Source organism: Trachypithecus francoisi, unplaced genomic scaffold (genome assembly GCF_009764315.1).
Source record: "Trachypithecus francoisi isolate TF-2019V2 unplaced genomic scaffold, Tfra_2.0 Lachesis_group8, whole genome shotgun sequence".
NCBI lineage: Eukaryota > Metazoa > Chordata > Mammalia > Primates > Cercopithecidae > Trachypithecus > Trachypithecus francoisi.
In genome coordinates this window covers 8,780,190-8,797,758 of record NW_022681473.1, presented here as the reverse complement: position 1 = coordinate 8,797,758, position 17,569 = coordinate 8,780,190, and the positions used below count along the sequence as shown (strand labels likewise).

General features: G+C 52.2%; 2 long non-coding RNA genes across 3 annotated transcripts; one reads left to right on the top strand and one right to left on the bottom strand.

Moving 5' to 3' along the window:
* The first annotated feature begins 3,103 nt into the window (after positions 1-3,103).
* LOC117081416 lies at positions 3,104-11,981 on the top strand. Of its 2 annotated transcripts, none has more exons than XR_004436156.1 (2): positions 3,104-3,315; positions 8,819-11,981. It is a non-coding gene; the product is annotated as an uncharacterized LOC117081416 (long non-coding RNA). The 2 variants fall into 2 exon arrangements; XR_004436157.1 differs by having other exon boundaries at positions 8,031-11,981.
* A 1,365-nt stretch (positions 11,982-13,346) lies between these two features.
* Positions 13,347-15,371, bottom strand: LOC117081417. The gene is made up of 2 exons (XR_004436158.1): positions 14,245-15,371; positions 13,347-13,933 (listed from the first exon to the last, which is right to left on the bottom strand). It is a non-coding gene; the product is annotated as an uncharacterized LOC117081417 (long non-coding RNA).
* Between the last annotated feature and the right edge of the window lie 2,198 nt (positions 15,372-17,569).

The window sequence follows — 17,569 nt, the reverse complement described above, 5'->3', positions numbered from 1 at the left end:
GCGTGAGCCACCATACCCGGCCTATACCTACTTTCTCAGGTTATAAAGGAGATACGATATGATGCCTGCCGTGCCTGGGTGGTACTGGGCTCAAGCGTAGTGGTTTGTTCCCACCCATGAGGGCACGGTGTTTTGTGCACATCTGCAAAGGAGAGGCAGGCACCTGGACTTCCAGAGTCTGGGGAGGTGGTCATGCCACTGTGAGGCCAGAAGTCAGCTCTCTGAGCCCTGGGTTCTTCATCTGCGTAGTGGAGCAGTCACCTGTGCTTCAGGGGGTTATGGGTGACAGATGTGAAAGCATCTGCAGCCTGTGATGGCTGCATTTGTGAGTGATCGTGCCTGGCTCATTCACTCATTCATCCTTAAGACTCACTGTGGGCCGGGCGCGGTGGCTCAAGCCTGTAATCCCAGCACTTTGGGAGGACGAGATGGGCGGATCACGAGGTCAGGAGATCGAGACCATCCTGGCTAACACGGTGAAACCCCGTCTCTACTAAAAATACAAAAAAACTAGCCGGGTGAGGTGGTGGGCACCTGTAGTCCCAGCTGAGGCGGGAGAATGGCGTAAACCCGGGAGGCGGAGCTTGCAGTGAGCTGAGATCCGGCCACTGCACTCCAGCCCGGGCGACAGAGCAAGACTCCGTCTCAAAAAAAAAAAAAAAAACTCACTGTGACCGAAAGTCATTTGGTTCCTACCTGTCTTAGTGTCCCAGGGCTGCCATAATGAAGTACCACAAACTGGGTGGCTTTAAACAATGGAAACCTGCCCAGCACGATGGCTCACCCCTGTAATCCCAGCACTTTGGGAGGCCGAGGCGGGTAGATCATCTGAAGTCAGGAGTTCGAGACCAGTCTGGACAACATGGTGAAACCCCGTCTCTACCAAAAATACCATATTAGCCGGGCGTGGTGGAGCATGCTACTCAGGAGGCTGAGGCAGGAGAATCGCTTGAACCTGGGAGGTGGAGGTTGCAGTGAGCCGAGATCGTGCCATTGCACTGGGTGACAGAGCAAAACTCTGTCTCAAAAAAAAAAAAGTAAACAGATTGTCTCACAGTTCTGGGGGCTACAAGCCCAAAATCCAGGTTTCAGCAGGGCCGTGCTCCCTCTGCAACCCTGGGAGTCCTTCCTTTTCTGCTCCTAGCTTCTGGTGCCTTGCCGGCCATTCAGGCATTCATTGGCTTGCGGCTGCACAGCCAGTCTCTGCCTATGTGGTTGCCTGGCATCTTCCTTAGTGTCTGTGTCTTCACATGGCTGTGTTCTTACAAGCACACCAGTCAGATTAGACTACGGGCCCACCCTACTCCACCACGACCTCATCTTAACTAATAACACCTGCAATGATCCTAGTCCCACATCATGTCACCTTCTGATGCACTGAGGGTTAGGACTTGAACATATCCTTTTGGGGGAACACAGTTTAACCCTTACCACCACCCTACAGATTATTGTCTTGGACTTCTTTGGGGCTCTTTAACGCAGCAAAGGCTGTTATTTTCAAATCCTAGCTACACTTGGGTTGCACGGAGCAGCAGGAGTGACTCCCCACCCCGCCAGCCTGGCACACACAGCCTGGCTCAGCCAGCACCTGGATCCAGAGGCCGGAAGACCTGAAGAGGCTCTGCCCAGACTGCCCCTGAGGACAGTGCAGTGGGACAAGGTCTTCACAGTCCCCAGTCCCCAGACGATCCCTAGCTCTTCAGAATGCAGGTAGCAGAGGTGACCAGAACAGTCAACACATGTGATCCTACTGTCCCTTATGAGGCTGTGGTTTCCAGGTCATTATCCACTTACCGCAGCAGCTGGGGCATTCCTGGGGGCTTCCCAACCCAGGGCTAGTGGACACAGGAGGCTCCAGCCACAACCCAAGCCCAGCAAGAAGCCTGCGCAGACCCACAGCTGAGGCTTCATGTGGCCAGCCCCCAGTCAAGTGGTAGTGCATGAAGAGACCCACGGGAGGCCAGAGGTGCTGCTGGGACTCAGAAAAGCCACAGCAACCAAGGCGACCCAGGACGCTGTCATGCTCAGTCTGACAAAACAGAGGTGCAAGGGGCACAGATAAAGCTGGAAAGGAGAGGGCTGGGGAGGATGCGCCAGGGGCCTCTGACACTTGTCAGGGAGCAGGAATTCCAACTGCTCCCTGCACACAGAGTTGCAGGATTAGCAACTGAGTTACCCATGGAGACATCAGCTCAGAGTCCAGGCAGCTTTTCAGATGACACCGGGGATAAGAGCATAAAGACCAGAAAAATGAGTCACTTTGCACACACATGATGCCCCAACAGACAAGACAAAGATGAACAGACAATAGACTGGTAGGGGGAGCAGTGATCAAAGAAGGCTTCCTGGAGGAGGGGGCCTGACAGGCTCAGTAGGATACAGGTAAATGGAGCAAAGTGAGAGGGCATGGGATGGAGCAGGGTCAGTCAACCAAAGCCTGTGACTTTGAGCCTAAGGGACACTGACAGTCCTGACCCAAAGGAGGTGCAGGCCTTGGGACAGATTCTCATCGCTCATTCTTCTCCCTAGCGCAGAGGACTTTAGAGCTACCTGGCATTTTCTCCCTGTCCAAATCCACCCCACATTTCAAAAAAAGTAGGCAGACTACCCAACTTCACCCAGAACGGGGGTGCAGGGCTGGGCCTGGTCTGAGGACTTCAGTTTTTTTTTTTTTTTTTTTTTTTTTTTGAGACGGAGTCTCGCTCTGCCGCCCAGGCTGAGATCCAGGCCGGATCTCAGCTCACTGCAAGCTCTGCCTCCCGGGTTCACGCCATTCTCCTGCCTCAGCCTTCCGAGTAGCTGGGACTACAGGCGCCCGCCACGTCGCCCGGCTAGTTTTTTGTATTTTTTAGTAGAGACGGGGTTTCACCATGTTAGCCAGGATGGTCTCGATCTCCTGACCTCGTGATCCGCCCGTCTCGGCCTCCCAAAGTGCTGGGATTACAGGCTTGAGCCACCGCGCCCGGCCAGGACTTCAGTTTTAAGCAGCAAGTCCAGTGCCTCTTGCCCGCACTGGGCGGACAGCGTGGGTGGAGCGGAGCCTGCGCCCATCTGCACGTTGCTCGTTCGGCTGCGGCCAGCAGGGGGCAGCTGAGCCCACTCTTTCCTCCCGACGGGCTGCAGGGACAGTGAACAGTACCGCCAGCCCAGGCAACCTGGAACCAGGGTCGTGCCCCACGGCAGAATCTGGGGGGCCTTGGGTCTGGCGCTGCGTGCTCACCACCTCTCAGAGTGGGAGTCCTGGCTCCTGACTGCCCTGACCTTCTTCCTGCCACTGGGCCCATGATGGGGGTCCCCAACTTTCAAGAACACAGGGTAAGGGGTTTCCCTGGTGGTAAGGGGGGGCATTCTTCAGCTTTGTGATGGGTCCTGAGTTTTCCAAAGATCAGCATCCATGTCCTGGAAGCAGATTCTGCTTTAGACGTGTGTTTTTCTGTGAAATGACAACTTAGTAAAAATACTTAAACTGGGGCTATTTGGAGACATCTAAGAGATGGGGTGAGCACAACCTGGCAGTAGTTGCCTCCCTCCTGAGGCAGCTGACTGTCCGGCCCCTGCCCCTGGGCCCTTCCTCCTTCCCAGCTGCCCTGGGTCCTCTTCCAGCACCTCCTGTCCCCGCCTCACACACTAAGTCCTCCTGCTATTTTTAACTCTTTGGTATAATTTGAAACAGAGAGGGCCGGGCGCGGTGGCTCAAGCCTGTAATCCCAGCACTTTGGGAGGCCGAGACGGGTGGATCACGAGGTAAGGAGATCGAGACCATCCTGGCTAACACGGTGAAACCCCGTCTCTGCTAAAAAAAAAAAAAAAAAAAAAAAAAACTACAAAAAACTAGCCGGGCGAGTTGGCGGCGGCTGTAGTCCCAGCTACCCGGGAAGCTGAGGCAGGGAGAATGGCGTGAACCTGGGAGGCGGAGCTTGCAGTGAGCTGAGATCTGGCCACAGCACTCCAGCCTGGGTGACAGAGCGAGACTCTGTCTCAAAAAAAAAAAAAAAAAGAAAAAGAGAGCATAATAATAGTCCCAGCTCTTCCCAAGGACTTATTTGTTCGGTGCCCATCTGACCCTGGCACTTTGTTGTGGGGGTGGAAGTGACCCTGACAGGTTCTCCCAGCCAGGCTTCCCATACGGCATTGTCAAGGTCAGCAGCCTCGCGGGCAGGGGGGTTCTACTCCCCTGCGGAAGCCCTGGCACCACGGCCAACTTGCTCACAGAGGGCACTCAATCAGACCAAGGTGGGTTGGGGCAGAAAAGCCTCCTTCAGAGATTCACGGACAGTCACAACCGGTGCTGTGATGGGGCACCGGGACAAGCACAGTGCGCTATTCCCGTCAGCAGGGACCAAAGAGAAAGTGGTAGGCTCTGGCAGTGGGGGCTGCTGGCGGTCCTGGAGAAGAGAGAGGGCTTTGCAAACCTGGGGTGGAGGTGGTGGGGTGTCAGCACCCGAGCTCCCTGCTCAGAGGAGCTGGTGCCAGGATTCCCAGTGGGTGAGCTTGGGGAGGAGGCTGGAAAGGTTGGCACAGGCAAAAGTGTGGGGCCTAGGAAAGCTGGGCTTGCTTATTTGGCCAAGGGGGGGTGGGGAGGGTTGGAGGAGGTCTAGGGGCCGCTGGAGGTGCAGGGCAGCCCGGTGAGGCAGGGCTATGGTGCCCAAACACGCATTCCACAGGCCTTCCCTCTGCAGGAACAGAAGTGAGGACATAGGTGCTCAGCATGGCAGGATGGGAACAGGAAGGTCTGGTGAGCGCTGTGACCATTAGGATGGGGCTACAGGAGACAGAGGTGACAGTGAGCTAGTGAAGAGGCACGAGGAGGCAAGGAGGGCAGGGTGTTCTGGGGTGCCAGCTCAGGCAAGGCTCCAAGGAGTGGGTGCATGTTCAGGAGGACTGGGGACCAGGGCCTGGGGTAAGGGGCAGGCACCCAGGAACTCTAGCATGGCAGGGAACAGGGGGTAGTCCCAGGAGATCCAGATGCAGGGGCTGACACCGCAAAGTTCTTTCCTGTAAAGCACAGCCTGAGGCCTGGGGCTTGGCCCTGTGCAGAGGAAGCCCCCCTTAGATCTGCCTCAGCAGTAGTAAGGAAACGGCACACACAGACCCCACACAGCCCGAGGAGACAGGGGTCAAATGCAAGAGTGAGATGCTCCCTCCTGAGGGTCCCTCCCCTGCCTCGCCTTCCTGGCAGGCAGCCTGCTTTCCAGCACACTGTGGTGGACCAGCCCACATTAGGTCAAAGTGTTAAAAATAGCTGGAGGGCTCAGTATGTGTGGGGGGTATGGGAGGTGCTGAGGGAGGGCCCAGGACAATTGGGAAGGAGGAAGGGCCCGTGGGGCTGGGGCTGGGACAGTCGGCTCCTGTGGGTGCAGCAGCTCCGGGACATGCTCACCTGACCTAGGCTTTGTAAACCAGGGCCGTGGGAGTTCCCTCTCCCTCAAATGCCTCTGCCTCTGCCAACGTGTGGCTGAGAGTGCACCCCAGTTCCCTTTGAGCACCCCAGGCAGTCCCAGTCCACAGAGAGCAGCTGTTGCCCTTCCCTCTCCTGCCTCCTGACCTAGGAACCCACAGAGCTGGGCCTGTCATCACATTTGTGGGGCCACAGCTGACCTGGGAACTCCCTTCCTCAGTCAGTCCACAAATATTTACCCAGAGCCTCACCGTGCTCAGGGACCTTTACAAAACATAAAGTGCAGAGTCCCGTACCAGGGGACAGCGATCCCAGGCAAAACAGACCGAAACCCTTCCCTCGAGGAGATGAAGTTCGGGGGTGCTTTACAGCCGTGGTCAGGAGGCTGGCTGAGTGGTGACCTTGGGGCAGAGCCTGAAGGAGCAGTGGGGGTGGACTAGGCAGCAACTGGGTGAAGTGTTCCAGGAAAAACTACATTGTCAGAATCAAGAGATGTTAAGGCCGAGAGGAGCCTCAAAATGGGGGAAGCAAGGCTGGGTGCGGTGGCCTGCCCCGGTCACATGAGAGGTGGGGGCAGAGCAGGCCAGAGGCTCACAGGAAGAGGCCGGTTAGAGTTGGGGGTGGGGCCCAGCTTAGGTTTCCTGCCTTGGCTACACGGCATGAAAGACGGGCTCCCGGCCAGCACACAGTGACACTGCAGTTTCCAGACCCAGGCCCTGAGCTGCGGGGCCTCAGGGCTCAGAAAGGGCCTAGGCCTCAGATCTCTGGTGAGCAGGGAGCTCAAAATGGCCCTGGAGGCCACAGCTCCAGAACTGGACCCATGGAGAATGGAGGGCTGGGGCCCTGCACATTCTCAAGCAGTAGTAGCAACACTGTCATTGTCCTGCCCTTGGTATAAGCCTGAAGCACCACCCTTTCTTACCCAGCTCCTGCTCCCCTTTTCCAGGGGCTCCTATGGGAAAACCCAGGTACTTCCTGGGACTGGTCTGTCTATATGTTTGGAAACCACAGAACTGACTTGGCTTCACAACAAGATGTGGGGGCCAGGCACCCGGGAGACCAGTGATCCTGACTGGTAATAGACGCAAGAAAGGGCTTAGAGACAGAGCCAGGCGCTGTGGCTACCCATGTAATACCAGCACTTTCGGAGGTCGAGGCAGGCGGATCACTTGAGGCCAGGAGTTTGAGATCAACCTGGCCAACGTGGTGAAACCTTGTCTCTACTAGAAATACAAAAAAGAAGATAAGCCAGCGTGGTGGTGTAAGCCTGTAATCCCACCTACTCGGGAGGCTGAGACAGGAAAATCGCTTGAACCCGGGAGGTGGAGGGTGCAGTGAGCGGAGATCACACCACTGCACTCTAACCTGGGCAACAGAGTAAGACTCCATCAAAAAAAAGAAAAGAAAGGAAGGCCTTGGAGACAGGGCCCTGACCCTGGAATCCAGATGCTGCCAAAGCAGCCCCCTCCTGTTCCTCTGCCTGCCTGGGAAGAAGCAGGCGGTGGCCACCCACCCGGGCAGGGTGGGGCCTTCACCACCCAGCCCCACCCCGGAATCCAAGGGCCTCTGTTTGCTGCTGTTTTCTGGAACAACTTGTTTTGATCTAGAGAAATCTGCTGACACCAGCCTCCCTGCTCTCGCCCTCCAGCAGGGCAGAGGTATTTTTAGACTTATTTGCAGAAGAAGAGAGCAGAACCCAGGTCCAATGTGTACCCTTCTTACTGTGGGCACAGCTTTGGCCCCTTAAGGCAGGACAGAGATACCCATGTGGTTGTCTACCCTCAGCTCATTTCTCCTTAAATATGCTCCTTTCCTGAGAAAAATGAACTGTGTGGAAATTGGAGGCCAGGAAAGCTTCTACATAAGGACCCTCTGAAACAGTGCCCTCTTATCCTCGAAAACCCAGGGTGGCAGAGGCAGCTCCAGACACAAGGGCACAAAAGAGCCTTGGTTCCCTTTGTGACAGGGAAGCTCATGCTTTACAGAATCCTATGCTTTGTATGTCAATAATTCTCCCTACTTAAGAAAGAAAATATATACATATATACATGTATCAGAAGAGGTCTCACTGTATTGCCCAGCCTGGAGCGCAGTGGCACAATCCTAGCTCACTGCAGCCTCAAACTCCTAGGCTCAAGAGATCCTGCTGCCTCAGTCTCCCCGATAGCTGGGACTACAGGCAGTCATGTGCACCTGGCTTTTTTTTTTTTTTTCTTTCATTTTTTGTACAGACAGGGTCTTGCTGTGTTTCCCAGGCTGGTTTCGAACTCCTGGCCTCTAGGCAATCCTCCCACCTTGGCCTTCAAAAGCAATTGGATCCCACTCTTTTTTGAAAAATAAAATCTACCATAGTTTGTTTCTGGGATTTGGGAATGATGTGTGTGAATTAGAGAGATTTTGAGACCTGAGATAGAGAAAAGCAAGTTAAGACATCAACTGGGGCCCGGAAACAGCACTACAGAGGGGATGACCCACCTCTCAGGTGCCTGGTGAGATAAAAGAAAGGGCTGGCTGACTCCACCGCCCAGTACTGTGAAGCAGCAGGGAAGAGTCACTCCATAGGTTTCATAAGCTGCCCAGCTTTCTAGAACATTCTGACAGACAATTCCCTCTTTCCACACGGTTCTTTCAGGCCAAATCACCCCACCCCAACCCACCCCGGGAGATCTAGTCAGGACGAGACCGATGGGGCAGATCCTGGAGGAGGCCTCACTGCCGGAATCTTCCCCTGGCAGAAAAACAGGGCTAAGCAGCCGCCAGGGAGCAAGCCTGGGCTTGCCACATCACCACCTTCTGTGCTGATGGTCAGATGACACACAGTCACCAGTTTTCCGAGAAGCACAGGGAGGGGTGCATGTCGGGCCCAGCCCTGCCTGCTGATGCCACCTCACAGAGCAGGCGAAATGTCATCAGCTTCCTCCCGGTTGCCAAGGGAGCCTGTTTTTAGGGGGTTGTTTTGTATGGGGTGTGGGTGTTAACCAAGGAGAGGTTCCTGGCAAGGAGTTCCTGTCAGATCCCATTTTCCGTTCTGGTTACTTAGACCGGGGTCCTTTTTCTATCTCTACCTCACGGGCCAGGGCTTCCTCATCACCCTGCACCCCCTAGCAAGGGAGGCGCCCGCTACACGGTCCAAAGTCCTCTCCAGACATTCGGGTCCTGCCCCCCTTGGTGGAGGGCTCAGGAGTTCACCAGGTTTGCTTCCAGAAGAGCCAGGTTGGGGGTGCCTGCTTGCAAATGCGGCAAATAAATAAACAACCTTTCTCCCCATCCCCACCCAAATGTAAAATGAGCCAACAGCCGGTCCCTCGACTATGACAGATACTGCTTTCCGCACAAAATCTTGGTTTTACATTATTTTGCAACGGCCTTTTCCCATTTAGTCCATCCTGAACACACTTCTTGAATGTTCTACCCCGTCAGGGATGCGCGTTCTCAGGAAAACACGTCCCCTCGCCAGGCCCCTGGGAACAGTCACAACCACGACGCCTGTCCCCGAAGCGCCCGCGCGGCTCCACGGGGCTCCATGTTGTCACCCACTGGATCCTGGACGCCATCAGCCCGCAGCAGGGTTTACAGACCATAGAAACCGCCTGTTGGGGTGCGGGGCGTTCCACGTCCCCTCGCAGCGCCCCGCTGGGCTTCTGGGCCGCCCCGCCCCCACCCCGCGCCCGGACGTTGACGTCACTGGCCGAGCCCGACTAGGAGCCGCCGCCCGAGAGTCACGCGCGCCTCCCGGCTGGACGCGCCCTCTGCAGAGATCCCTCCGCCGCCGCCTGGAATTTTCCAGACGTCCTGCCGGCCCTTCTTTCGAGCCTCGTCGGGGCGTGGTGACCTGAGGCGACCCCGGCGGCTCCCGTCGCCCACTTAGGAGGGCCCCCCGCCCGCTTCTTCCCCAGCCTCTCTCTCTGGGAAGCGCGCCCCGCCCGACCCCGACAACACCCAGGAAGAAAGTCTTCTCCGTCATGGCATCCGCCTTCCAAATGTCACTTTGAGCGCTGTCCGCGATCCCAAAATGCACTGCTAAGGAGAAGCGGGGATAAACTGGGGTCCTTGCGTGGGAGGCGCCTAGGAGACCATGCACCGCCCGGGTCGTCTGCCCGGGCTGGGTCGCGGAGGGACTTTTTTTCCGGTGGCCGTGGAGGAATCGTTCCGTTGAACAGTGACCCCGGTGATGCGGCCGAGGGCTATAAAAACAAAAGTTGTGGCCGGTCCAGCAGAAGTTAGCGATAGGGAGGGAGGCGCGCTTGGGTGTAGTTGTGTGGGAGGAAGTGGCCAGTTCAGGGCCTCGGGACAGACAGACAGATGATTGAGTTAGATGAGACTGGGGGGCCAGCAGGTGCGAGAAGGAAGCTTGACAAGGAGACTAGGTCTGAAGAAACCACAGTGGGGCAGGCTGCGTGGAAAATGCCCGCAGGAGCCCCCAGAGAGGACAGCCATGCTCCAGGCCAGGCTGTCCCTACTGCCTGCTGGAGGGGGAACTTGACCTCTGGGTGGGCGCCACTCTTGCATGGCTGAGTGAGCCCCCGTGGGTTGGTCTGTGTGGAAGGAGGAAGGCAGGGAGAGGTAGAAGGGGTGGAGGAGCCAGGAGGAATGGGCCGCTGCGGCCCTGGAAATGATCAGGAAGGCAGGCAGTGGGTGCAGGGCTGCAGAAGGGCCGGGAGGGCCGAGCTTGAACTTGTCCATGCCAGCAGCCCCTTTTTTTCCAGACCAAGGGCTGTGAACCCGCCTGGGGATGAGGCCTGGTCTTGTGGAACTGAACTTAGCCCGGCGGGGCTGACCGCTCTGGCCCAGGGTGGTATGTAATTTTGGCTCCCAGGCCGGGCCCAGCCTGGTGGAGCGTCCACGTCTGGGTGCGAAGCCAGGCCCCGGGGCGGAGGTGAAGGGTGGTCTGAGGCGTGACGCGGTGTTAAGGCGCCATCCTCACTGGTGACTGGTGCAGCACCTAGCATGTTTGATAGGCGGGGACTGCGAGGCACGCTGCTCGGGTGTTGGGACAACATTGACCAACGCTTTATTTTCCAGGTGGCAGTGCTCCTTTTGGACTTTTCTCTAGGTTTGGCGCTAAACTCTTCTGTGAGCTCACTCCACCCCTCCTCCTCCCTTTAACTTACCCATTCACTTAAAACATTACCTGGTCGTCTGGTAAGCCCGGGACAGTGGCTGAGTGGCTATTGGAGTCGGTATTGCTGGTAATGGTGGAGAAAGAGAGGCCTTCCCGCTGAGGCTGGGGTGGGGAAGATCGGTGTTGCTTGCCTGCAGAGAGGGTGGGGCGTGAATGTGCACCCCTGGGTGGGCCTGCAGCCATCCAGCTGAAAGTTACAAAAATGCCTCATGGACCGTGGTTTGTTACTATAGTGTTCCTCATGGCGAGCAGATGGAATCGGGAGACATGGAGCCCCTGGCCAGTGTGAGTCCTAGCAGTGCAGGAGGGGAGACCCTGGAGGAGAGAGCCCGCCTCAATTGATGCCTGCAGATTGAATTTCCAGAGGCTTAGGAGGAGGAAGTTCTCCAATGTCATGTTTCCAGGCCTTGCTGGGGAAGCCCTGTATTCAGGAGGCTACCATTTAAAGTTTTCAGATGAGCTTATGGGGGGCAATCTTAAAATATCCACAGCAGATGCATCCGGCTCGAGGGGCCATCAGCTTTGAATAAATGCTTGTTCCAGAGCCCATGAATGCCAGCAGTCACCCCTCCTTTCCTGGGGTAAAGATTTTCAGATGCTGCGTCTTCTAAATTGAGCCTCCGGTCATACTAGTTCTGTGCTTGGAACCTTGCTTCAAGAAGATCCCTAAGCTGTAGAACATTTTAACGTTGATGCCACAACGCAGATTGATGCCTTATAGATGGATCTTGCAGATGGAGCCCCGTGACCTCTCACCTACCCCCCTGTTTGTCTGCCTGCCTGTGCGTTGCTCGGAGAAGTTCTTAGCCTGATGAAATAACTTGGGGTGTTGGAAAGCTGTTTAATTTGAAATGCCTTAGACGGGGGATGTATTAGAGGAAGCAGATTGTCAAGAGTGTCATTGTGTTATGCTAAGCTCTGGGAGGGTACAAGTTGGTCATTCCCAAATGTGTGTGTGAGAAATGGCAGGTCTAGTTTGGGCATTGTGATTGCATTGCAGATTACTAAGAAGGGAATGGTGGGTATACCGGTAGTGCTCGTTTGTTCTTGCTTCGTTTTTTTACACCTGAACTTCGTTAGATTTCATAATGCTTTTTTGGCGTTCTAATAAGAGGACCCTGAGGTGGGAGTTGTGGGAGACGGGGAGAAGGGGACAGCTTGGCACTGATCACGGGGGAGTTGCAGTGTGGGGGATGGGGGTGTGCAGCTTGGCACTGGGACTTGGGAGGGATGAGGGTGAAGAAGGGGACAGGGTTGGTTAGGTATATAGTGTGGGTGGTAGGAAATGCAGGTTGAAGGGAATTCTCTGGGGCTTTGGGGAGTTTTGTGCGGTGGGTGAGCCAAGAAAAGACTAATTAATAATAGTTAGTGTTGGTTAAGTTGTTGCTTGGAAGTGAAAAGTTGCTTAGAAGCTTTCCCAAAGCTTAGAACTTTAAGTGCAAAAAAAAAAAAAGAAAAAAACCCAAAACAAAATTGTTTTGCTTTGCTGCAAGGTGGGGAAGACTGAAAAAGTGTAACTGAAAACAGATGACACAGAATCACCCGTTTTCCGAGAACCACAGGGAGGGGTGTATGATGCCATCTCACAGGCAGGGCAAGTGTCTTTACCAGCTTCCTCCCGGTGACCAAGGCAGCCTGTTTTAGAGGGTTGTTTTGTTTGGTGTGTGGGTGTTACCAAGTGAATTAGTCACTAGAAAGATGGGTGTCAGACTTGCAGACGCAGCGGATCAGCATCCTTTGCTGCCCCTTAGCAACTTAGGTGGTCAATCTGAAGCTGTGAAGGTGTGATTTTTCAGGAGCTGGAAGTCTTAGAAAAGCCTTATAAATGCCTACATTGTGGGCTTTTGACATATTTAAGGGACTGCTTAAGATGAGATTAGATGGGCTCCTCTGGATTTGTAACTCATTTGTCACAGATACCTTGTGATTGAGAATCATGAGTGAAGTGAAATTGCAGTACATTTCAAGGGAATTTTGTATGTAAATCATGCCTTAGAAACACTTGTGTTGTCTTTTCTGTGTTTGGTCATTATTAATAATGGCAGAATTTTTGCCTACCTAGTATCTTCAAATCGTAGTCTTTGTAACAAGAACCAAATAACCTTTTGTGGTCACTGTAAAATTAATACTTGGTAGCGGACAGAATCCATGTACCTTTGCTAAGGTTAGAATGAATAATTTATTGTATTTTTAGTTTGAATGTGTGTGCTTTATAAATGATCCGAGACTAGAGGGGAAGCTATCACCTAAAATGCGTGTGGAAAACAAGAGCTAAAAAGGAAAGGGGATGGGGATTGTGGGGAGGGAGTGGGTGAGTTGCCTTTACTACATGTGTGATCTGAAAACCCTGCTTGGTTCTGAGCTGCGTCTATTGAATTGGTAAAGTAATACCAATGGTCTTTTATCATTTCCTTCTTCCCTTTACATTTCACTTAAAATTTTTTAAATCATGGTTATTTTTATCCTTGGGATCTTTCTGTCTTCTGGGTTCCGTTTTTTAAATGTTTAAAAATATGTTGACAGGCCGGGCGCGGTGGCTCAAGCCTGTAATCCCAGCACTTTGGGAGGCCGAGGCGGGCGGGTCACGAGGTCAGGAGATCGAGACCCTCCTGGCTAACACGGTGAAACCCCGTCTCTACTAAAAAATACAAAAAACTAGCCGGGCGCAGTGGCGGGCGCCTGTAGTCCCAGCTACTCGGAGGCTGAGGCAGAAGAATGGCGTGAACCGGGAGGCGGAGCTTGCAGTGAGCCGAGATCGCGCCACTGCATTCCAGCCTGGGCGACACAGCGAGACTCCGTCTCAAAAAAAAAAAAAAAAAAAAAAAATTTTGTTGACATGGTAGTTTAGTTCTTAACCAGTGACTTGGGGATGATGCAAACAATTCCTGTTGTTGGGATTTAGAGTGTATTACTCATGCATGTATGGGGAAATAGTCTCCGGTATGCTGTTGTGAAATTGAAACTGTAAAAGTAGATGGTTAAAAGAACTGGTGTATTGCTCTGTATGGTAAGAACTAATTCTGTTACATCATGTACGTAATTACTAATCAACTTTTCTTCCACTTTACAGCACAAATAAAGGTTTGAGTTCTAAACTCATGAGAATTGTTGTATTGCTATGTTACATTTCTCAACCCCTATCACATTGCCTTCATAAGGAAATTGTGGATGTATCTTCATATTGTAGATTTAGGTCTAGATTTGCTAGCTCCAAGTAATTAAGGCCCTGTAGGAGAGCATGGTAACCACAGATGGAACTGGTATTATCCCAAGTGGTCTGCAGACTGCTGGGTGGGGAGGGTATCTCTTGGGAGCTGGTAATCGTTTGTTTGAAATGTGATGAACCACTCAAGCCAGTGAAGGTGGGTGTGTGTAGGTGGGGAGTACTTTGCCATAATATTTTAAAACATTACCTGGTTAGGGCCCGGCGCGGTGGCTCAAGCCTGTAATCCCAGCACTTTGGGAGGTCGAGACGGGCGGATCACGAGGTCAGGAGATCGAGACCATCCTGGCTAACCCGGTGAAACCCCGTCTCTACTAAAAAAATATAAAAAATTAGCCGGGCGAGGTGGTGGGCGCCTGTAGTCCCAGCTACTCGGGAGGCTGAGGCAGAAGAATGGCGTGAACCCGGGAGGCGGAGCTTGCAGTGAGCTGAGATCCGGCCACTGCACTCCAGCCCGGGCGACAGAGCGAGGCTCCGTCTCAAAAAAAAAAAAAACATTACCTGGTTAGAGTTCTAAGTGGTACTTATTTTTGTTCGGTTAGGGGAACGTTTGAATAAAAACAAATGGACACATGTATATTCCATAGTCTTTGGGAGGCTGGAATATGTCTGGGATTTGGGTCTAAGTATATGTGTAATTCTTATCTCACTAAAGAATTTGGCTTGTTTTTTCCTTTTGGTGAGTGACTAAAACGTCTGGGCTTCCCTGTGTGTGTGCTACACTAAGCAAGCAGAGGCTGTGCAAAGGTGTGAGCAGAAGCACATGGAATCTGGAGGGTACATCTTGGCTTGCAAACTGCCTCTGTGTCCTGGGTGGGACTGTTCTGTCCTTGCACTGCTGTTCGGTGTTACCTCTGGGGGTGTGAGGTTTATGCTTACAGGAGACAAACATTGGGCGTAGAATGGAAGCCACTGCCAGCCTCTGTGCTGAGAAGGAAGGTGCTTGTTTCAAAGAGAGCAGCAAGGGAGGCTTGTTCTACTCATCTGAGCCTGTTGGCCTGAGAAGGGGAGATAAGGGCTGAACTGGGACTGGCCAGGGGGACCAACACAAATGGTGGGGGATCATGACCTGAAGGATTCTTTACTTCTCATGAGCTGCGGGACTGGCTGCCATCCTTACAACTGTGTCTTATTTGCCTGTGCCGTTGTCTCTGGGTGACCCCTCCACGTGTACACTACTGACAAATGGGTTGAGTGCTGGGAAGAAGTCACTGAGCCACCCACCCAGTAAACCTGTCTGTGCTCATGGCACCGCCAGAATGGGGCACTGCTGTGTGCAGGGTCCAGGGCCCTCTTCCTGCTTGCCACTCCTTTCCCTGGATGCCCCAGAAACAATCCAGGCCTCCTTTCCTATCTTACCCCTTTGCTTTGCTTTTACCCCAGTACCTCTATAACCACCCTATCTTCTTTTCAGGACTCTTTGTTTCTCCTCTTGTTTTTTATGATTTATTACAAAACTTGCTTCCACCCTGGAAGATAACTGCTATAGATGCCTCTGTGTAAATGGCCGGGTGCGGTGGCTCAAGCCTGTAATCCCAGCACTTTGGGAGGCTGAGACGGGCGGATCACGAAGTCAGGAGATCAAGACCATCCTGGCTAACACGGTGAAACCCCGTCTCTACTAAAAAATACAAAAAACTAGCCGGGCGAGGTGGCGGGCGCCTGTAGTCCCAGCTACTCTGGAGGCTGAGGCAGGAGAATGGCATAAACCCGGGAGAAACCCGGGAGGCAGAGCTCGCAGTGAGCTGAGATCCGGCCACTGCACTCCAGCCTGGGCGACAGAGCGAGACTCTGTCTCAAAAAAAAAAGAATTGATTCACGGGGTATAAATGTTGGGGATTGGAAGTGGGGATGAAATGGCACTTGTTGACACAGGAACAGAGAGGTGAGGTTGACTGCTGAAGACAGCTCGCCACCCTCTGCCTCCACTCCAGTCCAGGGGCTGGGCCACATTCTTTGCCTTCAGTTATCCTCAGATCAGGTGAGATCAACAGGAGGTGTTGATGGCAGTGCCAGCAATTATTGCTAATCAGTTTGCATCCTTATGAATAGATCTGAATTCAGACTTTCTGTGAATTTCCAGAGGTGTGGGTAATAATAATGGAATTCAGTGAGCAGGCATGGCTGATCTTGTGCAAATTGAAAGTTATGGGGCATAAGAATAGCAAAAGTTGAACTTGAACTTCTTTTAAAAAGGAAAGGACCCTGAGAGCCAGTATTGGTTGAGGCTCCTCAGTATGCCCAGGTTGGCGACAATGAGAACTGCAGGAACGGCCTGTGTTACAAAAAGGAGATTGACTCAGCTGCCCTCGGTGCATCTTATCGAGTATGACTCTTAAGGGATTCCAAGGACCCTTAATGCCAGGGCTAACTCTGTGTGTGCAGTGAGGCCTCTGGAGGAGGTGTTACTCTCTGGCTCTGTGTGCTACTCCTTACGGTGCAGTGCTGGCATGAAATGAAGACATGCCCAAATAGGCTTACAGATGTCTATGATGTGTTTTAAATGTTCATATTTAACAAGCAAAAACATACTGATGCTGTTTGGAAATGGCAACAGGAAAATAGCAAAATGAACACTAACATTACGAAAAGATGAGCAGGTACGTGTTCCAAGGCAGGTGACTGACCTTCCTCTGAGTGAGGACATCCCCTCCAGCACCTTCCAGCCTGCTGGTTAGGATGACCCGCCACCACCCTCCAGGACCCCCAGCCCTGTACTGCCTTTCCTCTCTTTTAAATAATTATTCATTGAGGTCTAATATGTTAAAAAAAAAAAAAAGTTTACTGTAAAGTTTGCAAATAAGGAAATTTTTTAAAGGAGTCCTCAGTAATCTTACCATTAACAATCGTTATGGGCATATTTGCTTTTGGAGGATTTCTTTTGTATGCATGGGATAAGTACATTTTTATACAAAAATGGGATTATGCCATAAATTCTATTTTGTGACTATTTAGTATATAGTGAACACCTTCTTTTAATGATGGCAGGATGTTCCCTTGCATGGCTGTATCAATTTAAACAATCTTGATTCAGTGGACATACAGGGTATTTTCTAGTTTTTTTTTCCTCTTAGCAAATAATACTTGTGATGACTTTCCTTGTAGCTCAGACTTTTTCACGTCTGTTATCTCTTTGGGAATGCTAAATACATTTCGAGAAGGAAATGACTCTGTTAAACTCTTAAGACTTCAGGTTCATATTGCTAAACTGCCCACCAGGGAGGGATTTTTTTCAATTAGTGTTGTCACTAGTGAGGCAAACCTGATGCCTTCCCCTCTTCCTCAGAACGGGCTTTATCACTTTGAAAACTTTGCTCCTCCAGTGGATCGAGTCTGCTTTCCCTGTGGGTGTGAGCATTGCTTTGTCTGCTGGCGATTGAACATCTCTACCGTATGTTGATTGACCATTTGTGGTGTGTGTGTGTGTGTATGTATGATTTTCGAATTCCTAATTAGTCATTTTTCTATTGGTTGTTTTGTAAAAGCTATTTATATCTTAAGGATATTAATAATAATTTGTTATATTTGATGCAAATATTTTCTCCAGCTTATAGATTGGCTTTTAATTTTGTGTTTCAGATAGATAAAAGTCACATGATTTTCTGAGGATAGTTTATCACTGTGGTTTCTGAACTTGTTATGTGTAGATCTTTTCCACCCCAAGAGTATATAAATATTAATCCATACTTTCTTGTGGAACTTGTATGGTTTCGTTTTTTCACATTGAAACCTTATTCCCGGTGGAGTGTGTTGTGGAGTCTGTGTGTGAGGAGGGGCATGGTGCTCCCAGAGCCCACCTCCTGTGACCAGAGAGCCCTGTCCTGTG